This window comes from Triticum dicoccoides, chromosome 5B (assembly GCF_002162155.2).
Source record: "Triticum dicoccoides isolate Atlit2015 ecotype Zavitan chromosome 5B, WEW_v2.0, whole genome shotgun sequence".
NCBI lineage: Eukaryota > Viridiplantae > Streptophyta > Magnoliopsida > Poales > Poaceae > Triticum > Triticum dicoccoides.
The window spans coordinates 206657760-206676083 of record NC_041389.1 but is presented as its reverse complement, the minus strand read 5'-3'; positions in this window follow the sequence as shown (position 1 = coordinate 206676083).

Below are 18324 nucleotides of genomic sequence, written 5' to 3'. Positions count from 1 at the left end.
CCGATTCATCAGTCGGCTGGGCGAGAAAGCTCTCCCTTTGTATCAATTGATGAAGAAGACCACCTTTTTTGAGTGGAACCACAAGGCGGATGAAGCATTTCTCCAGCTGAAGAAGATGTTGACTACTCCCCCTGTGTTGGCGGCTCCGACTCCCAAAGAGCCCATGCTCATGTACATCGCCGCCACCAGCCGAGTAGTCAGCACAGTCATTGTAGTCGAACGCAAAGAGGAAGGCAAGGCGCTCCCTGTCCAGAGACCGGTGTATTACCTGAGCGAGTACTGTCGACCTCCAAGCAGAACTACCCCCACTACCAGAAGATGTGCTATGGTGTGCATTTTGCCGCCAGCTGAAGCCTTACTTTCAAGAGCATCCAATTACGGTAGTTTGCACAACCCCGCTGGCCGAGATCATCGGGAGCCGAGATGCTTCTGGCCGAGTAGCCAAATGGGCCATAGATTTGGCTCCCTACACCATCTACTACCAGCCCCGCACCGCTATCAAGTCGCAAGCACTGGCCGACTTCCTTGTCGACTGGGCCGAGACCCAGTACCTGCCGCCAGCGCCCGACTCCATCCATTGGCGGATGCATTTCGACGGCTCCAAGATGCGCACCAGCTTGGGAGCCGGCATCGTCCTCACCTCCCCTAAAGGCGACAAGCTCAAGTATGTGCTGCAGATCCACTTCGCCGCCTCCAACAACATCGCCGAATACGAGGCGCTCATTCATGGGCTCCGGCTTGCCAAAGAACTCGGCATTCGCCGGATCCTGTGCTATGGCGACTCTGATTTGGTGGTCCAACAGTCATCTGGCGACTGGGACGCCAAAGATGCAAACATGGAGAGCTACCGCTTCCTGGTGCAGCAACTCAGCGGATACTTCGAGGGGTGCGAGTTCCTTCACGTGCCAAGAAACGACAACGATCAAGCAGACGCCTTGGCACGAGTCGGCTCCACCCGCCAAGCAATACCATCCGGCGTCGCTCTTCAGCGCCTCCTTAAGCTGTCTATCAAGCCTTCACCAGAATCAGACTCCATCTTCGTGCCGGCTCCTCCCGAAGAAGTCGGATCCGACTCAAGAGCCCCAGCAGACGGCCCCAAGAAAATCATAGTCGAAGCCAGCCCGGGGACTTCAGAACCCGGCTCGGGGACTGCGCCAGTCGGCCCGGGGACTGCGCCAGTCGGCCCAGGGACTTCGTCAATCCAGCAAGCGGCCGCAGACTCCAGCCCGCCGCCTCCCAGCCCGGCCGCCCTTGTCCAAGTCGCAGTGGTGGCGCTTGAAGAAATAGCAGCACCCTCATGGGCGCAGCCCATCCTCAAGTTTCTAGTGAACAGAGAGCTGCCAACTGATGAAATCTTGGCTCGGCAAGTGCAACGCCGAGCGGCAGCCTACACCATAATTAACAGAGAGCTGGTCACGCGTAGCGTTACTGGCGTCTACCAGCGCTGCGTGGAGCCAGAGAAATTCCAAGCAATTCTCAAAGACATCCACCAAGGCGAGTGCGGCCACCATGCGGCTTCAAGAGCGCTCGTCGCCAAAGACTTTCGGCATGGTTTCTTCTGGCCGACTGCCCTGGAAGAGGCCAAGGAATTAGTCCAAAAATGCAAGGGGTGCCAGAAGTTCCGCTCCAAGCCGCTTCAGCCGGCTTCCACGCTGAAGACAGTCCCCATCGCCTGGCCCTTTGCAGTTTGGGCCCTGGACATGGTGGGACCATTCAAGACGGCCCGAGGCGGCCTGACTCATCTGCTTGTCGCGGTGGACAAGTTCACCAAGTGGATAGAAGCAAAGCCCATCAAGAAGTTGAACGGTCCGACTGCAATGACTTTCATTGCCGACATCACGGTGCGGTACGGCATACCGCACAACATCATCACTGACAATGGCACAAATTTTGCCAAAGGCGCCTTGGCCCGTTTCTGCGCGACGCAGGGCATCCGACTGGACTTAGCGTCTGTTGCCCATCCACAGTCAAACGGCCAGGTGGAGCGAGCAAACGGCCTCATCCTGTCCAGCATCAAGCCTCGACTGGTCGAACCACTCGAGCGTTCGGCCGGCTGTTGGCTTGAGGAGCTGCCAGCCGTCCTCTGGAGTCTGCGCACGACTCCAAACAAGTCAACCGGCTTCACGCCTTTCTTCCTCGTCTACGGTGCCGAAGTCGTCATCCCGACGGACATAGAGTTCGACTCTCCACGAGTCACCATGTACACCAAAGAGGAAGCTTAAGAAGCACGACAAGACAGCGTCGACCTGCTGGAAGAGGGCCGGCTGTTGGCACTCAGCCGGTCTGGCATCTACCAGCAGAGTCCGAGCTGATACTACAACTGAAAGGTCAGGCCGAGATCGTTTCAAGAGGGCGACCTTGTGCTCCGGCTGATTCAGCGAGCAGCCGGCCAGCACAAGTTGTCGGCGCCTTGGGAGGGCCCCTTCATCGTCAGCAAAGTGCTGGGCAACGGCTCCTACTACCTAATCGATGCTCAGAAGCCTTGAGCGCGCAAGAGGGACGACTCCGGCAAGGAGTCAGAACGACCATGGAACGAAAATCTTCTCGAAGATTTTACAGTTGATGCAGTATGTACCACACTATCCTTTGTATTAAAGTACCGAGACTTTGGGCCCCCGAGACGAGCTCGGGGACTGCCCTTTTTGTTATCTGTATGATAAGAATTATGCCTCTGAGCATGCTACTCTTTTGCTATGCCGCTTGGCACCGGGTCGACTAGTCGGCCCGGGGACTCGCCATCTTGCGCTATGAAATGCTTCCTGCAGTCGGACAAGTAGTGTGCTGCGCTTAAGCCGTCTCCTGTCGAAAGCCGCAGCTCGCAGAGCAACTGTTGGTAGGCAGAGAGTAAGCAAGAACGAGCGCACACACGAAAAAATGGCTAAGGACTCAAAGCATATGCATAGCCCAAGCCGGTTTCCAGCCTCTCTCTGCAGAGCCGACTCTCGAATAGTCGGCTCACCGCCTTCTATCCAACTTGTTAAAAAACTCTAAAAAGGCCAAGTACTTGCCTTCCATAAAGTAGCCAAGCATTTGACCTGCGGCAGTCCGCGGAGCGGCTGTTCGTCTGGCAAAGCGGCGACTATGGAAAGGCGGCAAAGGAAAAAGTCAAAAAGAGCAATAAGCAAGGAAAGATAGAAGGCAGATAGATATTTACATAACAAAGGCCTCTGGCCAAATTCAAGATACACCCTGTGGGTGGAATTTTGCAAATTGACAAGTTCTTTCAAAAGACTATTAAGACAGGAAAAATAAAGGCAAGACGGCAGCCTAAGGAGCGGCAGACGGGTTCGGAGGGTCGGCGGAGACGGCGGTGTCAAGCGCCGGAGCGGCTGGCTGGGCGGTCTCGGCTTGATCGTCTCCGGCAGCAGTCGGCCCGGTCGGACGCGGCTCGTTGCTGGAGGCGCGATCGAGCTGAGGCTGGTCGTCTGTTCTGTCTTCTAGCGCCTCCGTCTCGTCTCCGTCCCCCGCCTCGTCTTCCTCCTCGGTGTTGGAGCCGATCACCTCCGCCGAGTCCTCGTCGTAGTCCGGGTTCATCCCGAACCACTCCGGCGGCACCTCTTCACCGTTCGCGGCCCGTTCAGGAACGAAGACGCTGGTGTCGGTGTAGTTGGCGATCGCTGCCGCACGCTCGACGGGGGCGCCTTCCACAGCCGCCAGTTCTGCCTGGGCCTCTGACCGGAACGCGGCCAGCCTGTCCAGGTCCAGTCCTGGGTACCAAGCCTTGACGAATTCCAAGGCCCGGGGCGCTCCGGCCCGGGCCGAGGAACCCTTCCAAGCCTCAAGATGGCCGGCCGCGACCTCCAGCCAATCGGCAGTCCGACTGGCAGTACGCAGCACTGGCATGCCTGGCCACAGGGCGGAGATCGCTTGGGCCCTGGTGCGTTGAAGCCGGCGCAGCAGCTGATGGGCCGGCCGCAGACGGGTCTCGATGCTCAGGAGCTTCTCATCGACGGTCAGGGGGGCGTTGGCGGTGATCTCCTCGCCATTCACCCTCCGCGCATCGCGATCAGCCTCAATGGCTCGGGTGACCACCTGCGAGTGGCCAGGGAAGAAGTCTGCCCCAAATAGAAAGAAGCAAAAAGAAAGAGTCAGAAATCGGCTTGGCTTACAGTCAGCGGTTCGAAGAAAGAAAGCAAAGAAACTCACCGTCGACAATGTCCTTGATCTCGTGGAAGCCGGAAGTCAGCATCGCCTCCCTGTTAGTCCAGGAGGAGTGCTCCATCTCGAACTCGGCCAGGAGAGCGGTCTGTTTCTTCCCCGCCTCGTCCCGAGCCGCCTTCAGCAGCTCCTTCTGCTCCGCCAACTGCTCGGCCAGCAAGTCGCGCTCTTTGGCGAGCTTGCCGCACTCCTCCTCCTTGGCGCGAAGGGTCGTGCTGACTTGGCCTAACCGTTCTTGAAGAGCGGCATTGGCCTCTGAAAAACAAAGAGAAAAGACGTTAAGTCACCAACAACAAAGGTCGCCGGGAAGATCCGGCCCGACTGCTCAGCAGTCGGCCCGAATCTCGGGGACTACAGCCCGCGGGTGTGCCAGCGCGCCCCCGCGAAAAAGAAGAAGAGCTTACTCCGGCTCTCCGACAAGTCGGCAGTCTGCTTCTCCAGCCGCTCAACGTTACGGTTGAAGGCGGTGACGCAGAGGTTGTGATACTCCTGTGATAAAAAATCGGACAAAGACAAAAATGAGGAACTCGCCAGATTGAGTTCCGGGCAGCCTGCGCAGCAGCTGGCGCCCCCACAGAGAAGAACGAGAAGAGACAAAGTCAAAAAAGAAAAACGTACCCGGATAGATGCTCGCGATGCCAGATACGCCCTGGTGCAGCATTGGATGGCTTCGCCCTCAGCTCGCAGCTTCGCCTGCACGTCCAGTAGCGCCTGGTTCAGCGGACCGTCGCCGCCTCCTCACACCCATCCAGTAGGCGCAGCACTTGATGCCTCAGCATCTGGAATGGCCGAGCTGGCGGCGCCGGCTTCCAAGGGGCGTGGCGCCGAGACCGCCTTCGCAAGGCGGCGGCGCGCTGGTGAGGCGACTTGAAGAAGCAGCCTCGCCACCGCCTCGTCCTCAGCCGGCGGCACTGGAGGGCCCGCCGGCTGCTTGCCATGCGGCGGAGGCGGCGGTGGAGGCGAGGCCGTGCCCGACGCGGAGGCCTCGCCACCATCCTTCTCCATGATGGAGTGCTCCCCGCCGACTTCTCCAGTCTGCCCCATGAACTCCGGGGGCGGCGGCGCGGAGTTCAGCGGGATGACAAGCAGCGCCGACCGGCGGCGCGCGGTCTCCTCCGCCTGTTGTTTTGCTGTGGCAGCGGCTTCGGCCTCCTCCAGCTTCTTCTAGGTCGAGGCCGCCGCTTTCTCGGCCTCCGCCTTCTCCAGACGGTCGGCCTCTTCCTCGTTGCGCTTCTCCCGCGCGTTGCGCTCCGTCGCCTCTCGGAGGTCGGCGGCGGGGTCAATCCACCGGGTGTTGGCGGACGTCTCGGCCGACCCCATGACAGAGGGGACGGCGACCCTCTCAAGAGAAAGAGGGGCCCTGAAGCAAAAAACAGAATGAAAAAGGCTCGGAAAAGATCCGTCAAAGAAAACAAGACAAAGGCAGTCAACACTTACGCAGAGACTAGCGGCGGCTTCTTCACTTCCTTCCGGAAGCGGTTGGCCTTCGCAATCGTCTCCTCCCGTCTGGTTGCGGTGGCCGCCCCCTTGAACTTTTTCGGCCGACCACCGAGTGAACTCGGCGCAACCCGACGCTTCTTCGGGACGACTTGACCGGCCAAGCCGGCGGAAGAACTCGCGCCTGGATGGCCGGCTTTCGATTGGCGGCGAGGGACGACTTCGCCTTCGGCCTCGTCCTCTAGCCAGTCGGTGAAGGTCGCCGAGGGTCGGAAGCCGCCTTTCGCTCCTCCTCCTCCGCCTTCGGCGTCGGCCTCCATCGCCGCCGCCCCCAAGTCGGGGTCGTCGATGTCGCTCTCCGCTCGGTCTGGAGCGAACACGCGGGGCGGCCCCATGGCGCCGGCTGCAGGCTGGATGAGGGGGTTCCGACTCGAAGAACCAAGAAGATCAGAAGTCGGATTCGGATATAAAGAAGAACAGAAGACAAAAGATTTGACTTACCACAGGCGGAGGGTTGGCACGTGAGTACGGCTCCTTGCCGAACTGCCAGTCTTCCGTGAGCTCGCAGTTCGCGATGTGATTCACCATGTTCGCCACCTCTGCGTGGGGCATCTCCCAGGTGCTCATCCGGCTCGGGTCTCGGCGGTCGCTCATCTGACAGATCAGATGAGGTCGGCCTTGGAGTGGGAGGACTCGGTGTGCCACGAAGGCGGCCAGCAAGTCAGCTCCGACCAGGCCTTCCGACTGCGTCAGCACTCGGAGTTGCGCGCCGGCGGTGGCGCCGGCAGGAGTCAGTGTCTTGGCCCGATTGGACCAGCTGGGAAGCCTCCCAGCCGGCGCGCCGGCTTCATAGTGCGGCAGGTTGACCCAGTCACCTTCCGTGGTGACGTTCTTCACGTAGAAGTACGACCGCTGCCACATCTTCACCGACTTGATCAGCGCGATGGAGGGGAATGGGTTGTCGTCAGTCGACCGCATTGCGATGAAGGCGCCACACTGAGCCGTTATGCCAGCGACGTGTGTGCCGAGCTTTGATTGGAAGAACTCTCCCCACAGCTCGAGGGTGGGGAGAACACCGAGAAAACCCTCGCACAGGGTGGCGACGGCGGCCAGCAGCACCACCATGTTCGGGGTGAGGTGGTGCGGCTGGAGTCCGTTGAACTCCAAGAAAGAGCGGAGGAAGCCGCTCGCCGGCAGGCCCATGCCGCGCATGAGGTGCGAGCGGAGATGACCCGCTCTCCCTCCTCTGGCGCTGGCCTTATCTCCTCCTCCGGTGCGGCGCGGGCTCACACCAGGTGCGCGCCGGGGAGCCGACGCGTCCTGCGGAGGTGCTCGATGGCGTCATCGTCCACCCTAGAACCATCCCACACGCCGGAACGGACGGCGGGAGCCGCGGCGGAGGAAGAGCTCATCGCTGCGGTGCGGTGCGGCGTGGTGCGGCGAAGGCAGGAGGAAGCGGGGGAAGCAGGGAAGAACGAGCGCGCGCTTCGCCGTCCCGCTCCCCCCGCCTATTTATAGGCCCGTAGGCTGAGAAGCCGATGGGGCGGCGTGGGATTAACTGCATGCGAGACCCCACGCCTCCCACGATTAAACCCATGAAGTTACTGCGCGCAGTAACAATGTGGGGAACCCAACCGCCCGCACGGCCGCAGCGGATCCGTTTGCGTGCCGAGGCGCGATAGTGGCGGGCCCCGCCTGACGGCCTGTCCCGTCGCGCGCGTGGGCAGGCAGACCGCCCCTGCCACGTGGCGCTGCGCGACGGGGCTGCGGTGGGCGACCGCGGGAAGCATATCAGACACGCCGTCTGGTTCCCGCTGCGACGTTCGAAACCCCTCGAGAGGCAAGACAGCCCTTGATGGAATCCGAATCCAACTAGTCGGCCCGAAGGAAGACGACCATCAAGGCCTGCATTCCCTCTTTGGAAGAATGAAACTGTTGAGGCGCATGACGTATCATCCTTGGAGCCTCACCAGCTTCGGGGACTACTGTCGGAGTAATGGGCCACGGGTAGGCTAACCCGAGTCCTAGAACCTTTCAAGACATCGGGGCAGACCGCGCCCCTCAAGTACCTACGGCGACTCCAAGACGAGCCGAGTCCCAGAGGCGACTCCCACTCAAGCCGAGTCCCAGAGGCGACTCCAAGATGGCTGAGTCCCAGAGGCGACTCCCACTCAAGCCGAGTCCCAGAGGCGACTCCAAGATGGGCGAGTCCCAGAAGCGACTCCCCATTCAAGCCGAGTCCCAGTTGCGACTCCAAGGCAGCCGACTGTGGGGAGTCGGCCCGCGACTCCAACCACCCGATAATTAAAGGCAGGCATGGCCACAGTGCTCCATCCCCACGGAGATCTCCGCCTGGCGCGGCACTGTTGCCATGCCAGCCCTGACATCAGCCCTTGAGGCGGGGCCCTGTACCCACGACCTCCTGTCTGTACGGCCCGGAGACGGCGGGGCCTACCAGTTAGCGAGAGTATTGAAGACGGCGAGAGCGCCGAGAGTCGGACCCGTTGGGAGTCGGCCCCCTGGAGTCGGCCGGCCCCTCCCACGGGCCCCACATGCCATTAACCAGACGTGACAAGGGAATGGCAACAGTGATCGCCCGTCAGGCGGCAGCACTGTTGCCATGACCCCATGACCAAGCCCGCGTCATTAGAAGCACGGCTACAGTAATCTGCAGCCGGCAAGACCCGCCCGCGGCGGACACGGGCTGACGCCCTCGCACCAGGCCAGTCGGCGGGACCCACCAGTCGGCGGGACCCAGGAGTCGATGAAGAAGACGACGCCTGAGAGACAGACGGCTGGGACCCGCACCCAACCGGTTTTACCATTGTAACCCTGGGGGGTAGGCCTATATAAACCCCCCAGGGCACCCATGCAAAGGGTTCGCATCCATTAGCATTAGACAGACCACATAGGAAGGAGAGAGCTAGCCGTGCCCTCTCCTACCTCCAGAAACAGCTCTAGGAGCAAGCTTGTATTCACTTTACCTTAGTGATCATGCGGAGACCCCACAGAGCAGTATTAGGGGTGTTATCTCCTCGGAGAGCCCTGAAGCTGGGTAAGATCCGCCGGCGTGCATGTCTTCGCCTCATCCCGTTTCTAGGCACCGGCGACGTTCTACTCGCCCCCACCATGATAAGCCATCCCTTGGCATATGTTGCACCCAACCCCCGACAATGTATGTTGTCTCTCCTCTAGTGGTGTTATGTGAACGTCGACTACATGACACTTCACCATTGTTTGGGCCTAGGGGAAGGCATTGGGAAGTAATAAGTAGATGATGAGTTGCTAGAGTGACAGAAGCTTAAACCCTAGTTTATGCGTTGCTTCGTAAGGGGCTGATTTGGATCCATGTGTTTCATGCTATGGTTAGGTTTACCTTAATTCTTATTTCGTACTTGCGGATTCTTGCAAGAGGGGTTAATCATACGTGGGATGCTTGTCCAAGGAAGGGCAATATCCGAGCACCGGTCCACCCACATATCAAATTACCAAAGTACCGAACGTGAATCATATGAGCATGATGAAAACTAGCTTGACAATATTCCCATGTGTCCTCGGGAGCGCCTTGCTTTATATAAGAGTTTGTCCAGGCCTGTCCTTTGCTACAAAAAGGATTGGGCCACCTTGATGCACCTTGTTTACTTTTGTTACTCGTTACCCGTTACAAATTACCTTATCACAAAACTATCTGTTACCAATAATTTCAGTGCTTGTAGAGAATACCTTACTGAAAACCGCTTGTCATTTCCTTCTGCTCCTTGTTGGGTTCGACACACTTACTTATCGAAAGGACTATGATCCCCTATACTTGTGGGTCATCAGCGGTAAAACGCGGGGCAAGTGCGACGGATCTCCGGCGACGGCGGAACTTCGGCGATGCTTGTGTGGGAGCTGTGGTGGGTTTCGGGCGATGGGTTTGAGGGAAAAAGAGAGGCCGAGGTCGGGGATATTTATATGCAGGCTATCGTGGTGGAGGGGACAAGTGGGATGGAGGCCCGAGCAGACTCGACGTCGGCGGGCGAGGGTGTAGTGGAGGCAGACTCTGGTCGGCTTGGGCAGGAAGAACCCGATAATTGTGTCCCACCTATCAGTGGCTGCGGGCGAGCGAGGCAGAGGGGATTCGGGTGCGGGGTGTGGCGGCTGGTCCGGCTGGCTTGTCTCCTGGCCTGGCCGGGCGCGGTCTTTGTTTTTTTAGGAAGCATTGAAACACCAAAAATACAAATAAATATAAGTCTAAAAATTGTCGGAAAATTCACATAATTATATGGTCTTATATATGACCTTGCGAACATTTATCTATCCTAAAATGCAATTTTTTAAAATAAACATTTCTGCTATGCTAATAAAACTTGCATCAAAATAATTTGTAAATAAAACCCAATAAATGTATTTTGATTTCAAATTCAATTTCCATTATTTCCCCTCTATTTTTGAAGAAGTCCTTTTATCTTCTCTCTTTATTTTCTTTTGAAATAATGGAAGTAAATTGGTGAAACCAAATTTGATCCAAATTCCCAACTTTGAAGTTTTCAAAATGGTTTTAGGGAAACTTCGAACTCTCTCTTTTGGTCCTTGAGTTGTTCAAAGTTCCTTGGATCAAAATTCAAATAAAACAAATGGAAGCAAAAATGCATAAATCATGGATGCATATGAATGATCTATTTATAAACATCCAAATTGAAAATTGGGATGTTACAAACCTACCCGCCTTAAGATGAATCTCGCCCTCGAGATTCGGGTTGGCTAGAAAAAAGGTGTGGGTGGTCCTTTTAGAGGTCTTCTTCTCGTTCCTAGGTGGCTTCCTCCTCGGTATGGAGACTCCATTAAACCTTGCAAAACTTGATAACCTTGTTGCAAGTAACTCAGTTGGCAAGCTCAAGAATCTTAACGGGTTTATCCTCATAAGTCAGGTCACTCTCCAACTGAATTGCCTCCAGGGGCACTGTATCTCTTAGAGGAATATCGACCATCTCCGCATGGCAGTTCTTCAACTGGGAAACATGAAACACATAATGAACTCCTGACAAACCTTTGTGTAATTCCAACTTGTAGGCAACTTCACCCATGCGTTCCAAAACCCTGTATGGCCCTACAAACCATGGTGCTAACTTTCGTTTGACTCCAAATTGTTTAACTCCTCAAAGTGGCGACACCCGAAGATATGTTGTATCTCTGACTTCATAGGTTACCTCCTTGCGTTTAGTATCGGCATAACTCTTCTGACTGTACTGGGCTATCTTGAGTCTATGATGGATAAACTTGACTTTCTCCTTGGAAGAGTAACACTTTAAGTAAGATGACATGACGTAGAGGAATAAACTCAAGCAATATGATGAAAACCCCATATTTTTATCCTCGATGGCAACAATTCAATATGTGTCTTGCTACCCCTACTTTGTCACTGGGTGAAATCACGCAAGATTGAACCCAGAGCTAAACATCTCTCCCATTGTAAGAAAAACCAATCTAGTTGGCCAAACCAAAGTGATAGTTTGAAGAGAAATACATAGATATCAAATCATACATATAAGAATTTAGAGAAGATTCAAATAATATTCATAGATAAGCTGATCATAAATCCACAATTCATCGGATCTCGACAAACACACCACAAAACAAGATTACATCGGATAGATCTCCAAGAACATCGAGGGGAACATGGTATTGAGAATCAAACTGAGAGAAGAAGCCATCTAGCTACTAGCTATGGACCCGTAGGTCTGTGGTAAACTACTCACGCTTCATTGGAAGGGCAACAGGGTTGATGTAGATGCCCTTCGTGATCGAATCCCCCTCCGACAGGATGCCGAAAAAGGCCCCAAGATGGGATCTCACGGGAACAGAAGGTTGCGGCGTGTCTTCTGGTCCAAGATAAATCATTGTGAAGTTTTATTCTATTTGGACTCCATTTAGTATTCCTTTTCTGCGAAGCTCAAAAACAAGGAAAAAACAGAAACTGGCACTGGGCTCTAGATTAATAGGCTAGTCCCAATAATAATATAAAATAGCATATTAATGCATATAAAACATCCAAAACAGATAATATAATAGCTTGGAACAATAAAAAAATTATAGATACGTTGGAGACGTATCAAGCATCCCCAAGCTTAATTCCTGCTCGTCCTCGAGTAGGTAAATGATAAAAACCGAATTTTTGATGTGGAATGCTACCTAACATATTTATCCATGTAATTTTTTTTATTGTGGCATGAATGTTCAGATCCATAAGATTTAAAACAAAAGTTTAATATTTACATAAAAACGATAATACTTCAAACATACTCATAAAGCAATCATGTCTTCTCAAAATAACATGGCCAAAGAAAGCTATCCCTACAAAATCATATAGTCTGGCTATGCTCCATCTTGATCACACAAAAATTCAAATCATGCACAACCCCGATGACAAGCCAAGCAATTGTTTCATACTTTTGACATTCTCAAACCTTTTCAACTTTCATGTAATACATGAGCGTGAGCCATGGATATAACACTACAGGTGGAATAGAATATGGTGGTTGTGGAGAACACAAAAAGAAGGATATAGTCTCTCATTAACTAGGCGTATCAACAGGCTATGGAGATGCCCATCAATAGATACCAATGTGATTGAGTAGGGATTGCCATGCAACGGATGCACTAGAGCTATAAGTTCATGAAAGCTCAAACAGAAACTAAGTGGGTGTGCATCCAACTTGCTTGCTCACGAAGACCTAAGGCAATTTGAGGAAGCCCATCATTGGAATATACAAGCCAAGTTCTATAATGAAAAATTCCCACTAGTATATGAAAGTGACAACATAGGAGAGTTTCTATCATGAAGATCACGGTGCTACTTTGAAGCACAAGTGTGGAAAAAAGGATAGTAACATTGCCCCTTCTCTCTTTTCTCTCATTTTTTGTTGGATTCTTTGGCCTCTTTTATTTTTCCTCACATGGGGCAATGCTCTAATAATGAAGATCATCACACTTTTATTTACATACAACTGAAGAATTTCAACTTGATACTTAGAACAAAATATGCCTATATATGGATGCCTCCGGCAGTGTACCGGGATGTGCAATGACTCAAGAGTGACATGTATAAAAAAATATGAATGGCGGCTTTGCCACAAATACGATGACAACTACATGATCATGCAAGGCAATATGACAATGACAGAGCGCTTCATAATAAAACGAAACGGTGGAAGTTGCATGGCAATATATCTCGGAATGGCCATGGAAATGCCATAATAGGTAGGTATGGTGGCTGTTTTGAGGAAGGTAAATGTTGGGTGTATGGTACCGGTGAAAGTTGCGTGGTACTAGAGAGGCTAGCAATGGTGGAAGGATGAGAGTGTGTATAATCCATGGACTCAACATTAGTCATAAAGAACTCACATACTTATTGCAAAAATCTATTAGTCATCAAAACAAAGTACTACGCGCATGCTCCTAGGGGGATATATTGGTAGGAAAAGACTGTCGCTCGTCCCCGACCGCCAGTCATAAGGAAGACAATCAATAAATAAATCATGCTCCAACTTCGTTACATAATGGTTCACCATACATGCATGCTACTTGGAATCACAAACTTTAACACAAGTATTTCTACAATTCACAATTAATCACTAGCATGACTTTTGTAGCACCATCTTTATATCTCAAAACAATCATAAGTAATCAAACTTCTCATAGTATTCAATGCACTTTATATGAAAGTTTTTATTATATCCCTCTTGGATGCCCATCATATTAGGAATGAATTCATAACCAAAGCAAATTACCATGCTGTTTAGAGAGACTCTCAAAATAATATAAGTGAAGCAGGATAGTTCAATAATTTCTTCAAAATAAAGCCACCGCCATGCTCTAAAAAGATATAAGTGAAGAACTAGAGCAAAATTGCCTAGCTCAAAAGATATAAGTGAAGCTTATAGAGTATTTTAATAAATCACGATTCATGCGTGTCCCTCTCAAAAGGTGTATACAGCAAGGATGATTGTGGAAAACTAAAAAGCAAAGACTCATATCATACAAGACGCTCCACGCAAAACACATATCATGTGGTGAATAAAAATATAGGCTCAAGTAAATTTAACGATAGACGAAGACGAAAGAGGGGATGCCTTCCGGGGCATCCCCAAGCTTAGGCTCTTGGTTGTCCTTGAATATTACCTTGGGGTGCCTTGGGAATCCCCAAGCTTAGGTTCTTGCCACTCCTTATTCCATAATCCATCAAATCTTTACCCAAAACTTGAAAACTTCACAACACAAAACTCAATAGAAAACCTCATGAGATTTGTTAGTATAAGAAAATAAATCACCACTTTTGGTACTATTGTGAACTCATTATTTATTTATATTTGTGTAATATATACTGTATTCCAATTTCTCCATGGTTCATACCCCCCGATACTACCCATAGATTTATCAAAATAAGCAAACAACACATAGAAAACAGAATTTGTCAAAAACAGAACAATTTGTAGTAATATGTAACTCTCAAATACTTCTATAACTCCAAAAATTCTGAAACATTAAGACAACCTGGGCAAATTGTATATTAACCTTCTGCAAAAAGTATCAGTATTTTATCAGGCTTCTGTTAAAAATGAGAATTATTTTCCTGGGCGCAAAAGTTTCTATTTTTCAACAAGATCAAATCAACTATCACCGTAAGCCATCCCAAAGGTCTTACTTGGCACAAACACTAATTAAAACACAAAAACACATCTACAAAGGCTAGGTGAACTATTTATTGAAAAACAGAACCAAAAAAGCAAGAGCAAAAATAAAATTGGGTTGCCTCCCAACAAGCGCTATTGTTTAACGCCCCTAGCTAGGCATATTGCAATAGATCTAGGTATTGTCATATTTGGTATGCAATCCATAAGTAGCTCTCATAATAGATTCATATGGAAATTTAATTTTTTTTCTAGGAAAGTGTTCCATGCCCTTCCTTAGCGGAAATTGAAATCTAATGTTTCCTTCTTTCATATCAATAAGTGCACCAATCATTCTAAGGAAAGGTCTACCAAGAATAATAGGACATGTGGGATTGGAATCTATGTCAAGAACAATGAAATCTATGGGCACATAATTCCTATTTGCAACAATAAGAACATCATTAATCCTTCCCATAGGTTTCCTAATGGTGGAATCCGCAAGATGTAAATTTAAAGAACAATCATCAAATTCACGGAAACCAAACACATCACATAAAGTTTTTGGAATCATGGAAATGCTAGCACCCAAATCACACAAAGCATGGCACTCATAATCTTTAATCTTAATCTTAATAGTAGGTTCCCACTCATCATAAAGTTTTCTAGGGATAGAAACTTCCAATTCAAGCTTTTCTTCAAAAGATTTCATCATAGCATCAACGATATGTTTAGTAAAAGCTTTATTTTGATTGTAAGCATGAGGAGAATTCAACATAGATTGCAACAAGGAAATACAATCTATTAAAGAACAATTATCATAATTAAATTCCTTGAAATCCGAAAGAGTGGGTTCATCACTACTTAAAGTTTTGACCTCCCCAACCCCACTTTTATCAATTTTTGCATCGAGATCTATAAACTCTGAATCACTAGGACACCTTCTAGCTAAAGTTGACTCATCTCTAGTCCCATCTTTATCAAGATTCATTTTAGAAAACAAAGATTTAATAGGAGTCACATCAATCACTTTAAGATCTTCATCATTATTTAAAGACTCCGGTTTAGTGGCCATCTTGTTTATTAAAGTAGCTTGTTTATCAGAAATTTGGCCTACTAAATTTTCAAGATGAGCAAACTGAGATTTCAAACCATAAAATTCCTTAGACATATCATCGAGCTCTTTATTTATATATTCCATCAAAGTTTTATGCTCCTTAAGCTCATTCCTAAAGAAACTATTATGCTCAAATTGTAAAGACATGAAGCTCCGAACATTATTTTCAATTTCTTCCAACCTCCTATAGTAAGGATCAAATTTCTTGGGTTGAGACATAAAGGCAGGCAAACACACCAACACACGGGCAACCAAAGAGCAAGCGAAAAGACGAACGGAAGAAGGGTGAAGAAAAGGGCAAATATTTTTGAAAATCATTTTAGAAGTGGCGGAGAGGAAAGCGAGAGGCGAATGGCGAATAATGTAATGCAAGAGATGAGAGTTTATGATGGGTACTTGGTAGCACTACATAAAAACACTTTCGTGATGATACGTGTTTGTCACAGTAGGTCACGTTTTCTGTCATGCATGTACATCCATGATGATTTTATGACAGAATCAAGATAGTCATACCTGTGTTGTCGTATAGGTGTTCCATGACATTACAAAAATTATCATCATGGAAGTGTCCACTTCCATGATGATAAATCGCGCATCATAGAAGTGCTTTTTCGTCAAGGGTGACCGACATGTGGCATTCACCATAACGGGTCGCCGTTAAGCTATCGGGTTCCGGTTTGGATCCGATTACCCGTTAACAGCCCCGACCAATGGGGATTTCCCACGTGTAAAATTCCCATTCGCCGGATAATGCACATGCCAGCTCATCGTTGGGATAGATGTCATCCCTAAAATGGACGGAAGACGCCTATGATATGTTGCCATGTGGCAGGGCTCAACAGTGGCCCATTTAAGGTAAAAAGGTCGACCCAGCTAAAGGCCGACCTGTTAACAGCCTGCCATTGTTTTGGGTCAAATTGAGGCCCATATCAGATCAGGCCCGTTCACAGCCTGGCGTGTTTGAGGACAAATTACGACCCATATCGGATTAGGCCTGTTAACAGGCCACTATTCTTTTGGGCCCATTCTAAGCCAGGTTTGTATTTCAGCCTGTTAAATGCCCGTTTACCAGTTCGGCCCGATAATAGTTTCGGCCTATTAGCGACTGAGGGAGTCCTGGACTATAGGGTCCTCGGGGAGCCGGCCTATGTGACATGGGCCGGACTGATGGGTTGTGAAGATACGAGATAGAAGGCCTTCTCCCGTGTCCGGATGGGAGTCTCCTTTGCGTGGATGGCAAGCTTGGCGTCCGGATGTATAATTTCCTTCCTTTGTAAACCGACTTTGTATAACCCTAGTCCTCGCTAGTGCCTATATAAACCGGAGGGCATAGACCATAGAGGCGATCATAATCATACAAGCTAGACATCTAGGGTTTAGCTATTACGATCTCGAGGTAAATCAACTTCTGAAACCCCTGTACTCATCAAAGTCAATCAAGCAGGAAGTAGGGTATTACCTCCATCAAGAGGGCCCGAACCTGGGTAAACATCGTGTTCCCTGCCTCCTATTGCCTTTGATCCTTAGACACATAGTTCGGGACCCCCTACCCGAGATCTGCCAGTTTTGACACCGACATTGGTGCTTTCATTGAGAGTTCCACTGTGTTGTCGCTAGAAGGCTCGATGGCTCCGTCAATCATCCACTACAATACCGTCGTGAGGGAGACTTTTCTCCCCAGACAAATCTCCCTAGATGACTCGAGGAATGTCTATCTAAGTGGGAGTTCTTAAGTAATATGATTAATTGAACTTAATTTATCATGAACTTAGTCCTGATAAATTTTGCATATCTATGTTGTAGATCAATGGCGCATGCTACCGTTCCCTTGAATTTTAATGTGTTCCTAGAGAAAGCTAAGTTGAAATATGATGGTAGCAACTACACGGACTGGGTCCGTAACTTGAGGATTATCCTCATTGTTGCATAGAAGAATTATGTCCTTGATGCACCGCTAGGTGTGCCACCCCCGAGCAAATGTAGACGTTATGAACGCCTGGCAGTCACGTGTTGATGACTACTCAATAGTTCAGTGTGCCATGCTTTACGGCTTAGAATCGAGACTTCAAAGACGTTTTGAACGTCATGGAGCATATGAGATGTTCCAGGAGTTGAAGTTAATATTTCAAGCAAATTCCAGAGTTGAGAGATATGAAATCTCCAACAAGTTCTATAACTGCAAGATGGAGTAGAACAGTTCTGTCAGTGAACACATACTTAGAATGTCTGGGTATCATAACCACTTGACTCAGCTAGGAGTTAATCTTCCAGATGATAGTGTTATTGACAGAGTTCTTCAATCACTGCCACCAAGCTATAAAGGCTTCGTGATGAACTATAATATGCAAGGGATGGAGAAGACTATTCCAGAGCTCTTTGCAATGCTCAAAGCTGTGGAGGTAGAAATCAAGAAGGAGCATCAAGTGTTGATGGTTAACAAGACCACTAGTTTCAAGAAAAAGGGCAATGGAAAGAAGGGGAACTTCAAGAAGAATGGCAAGCAAGTTGCCACTCCCGGGAAGAAGCCCAAGTCTAGACCTAAGCCTGAAACTGAGTGCTTCTACTTCAAAGGGATTGGTTACTAGAAGCGGAACTGCCCCAAGTATTTGGCAGATAAGAAGGATGGCAAAGTGAACAAAGGTATATTTGATATACATGTTATTGATGTGTACCTTACTAATGCTCGTATTAGTGCCTGGGTATTTGATACCGGTTCGGTTGCTCATATTTGTAACTCGAAATAGGGACTATGGATTAAATGAAGATTGGCTAAGGATGAGGGGACGATGCGCGTCAGGAATGGTTCCAAGGTCGATGTGATCGCCGTCAGCACACTACCTCTACATCTACCTTCGGGATTAGTTTTAGACCTGAATAATTGTTATTTGATGCTAGCGTTGAGCATGAACATTATATCTGGATCTTGTTTAATGCGAGACGGTTATTCATTTAAATCAGAGAATA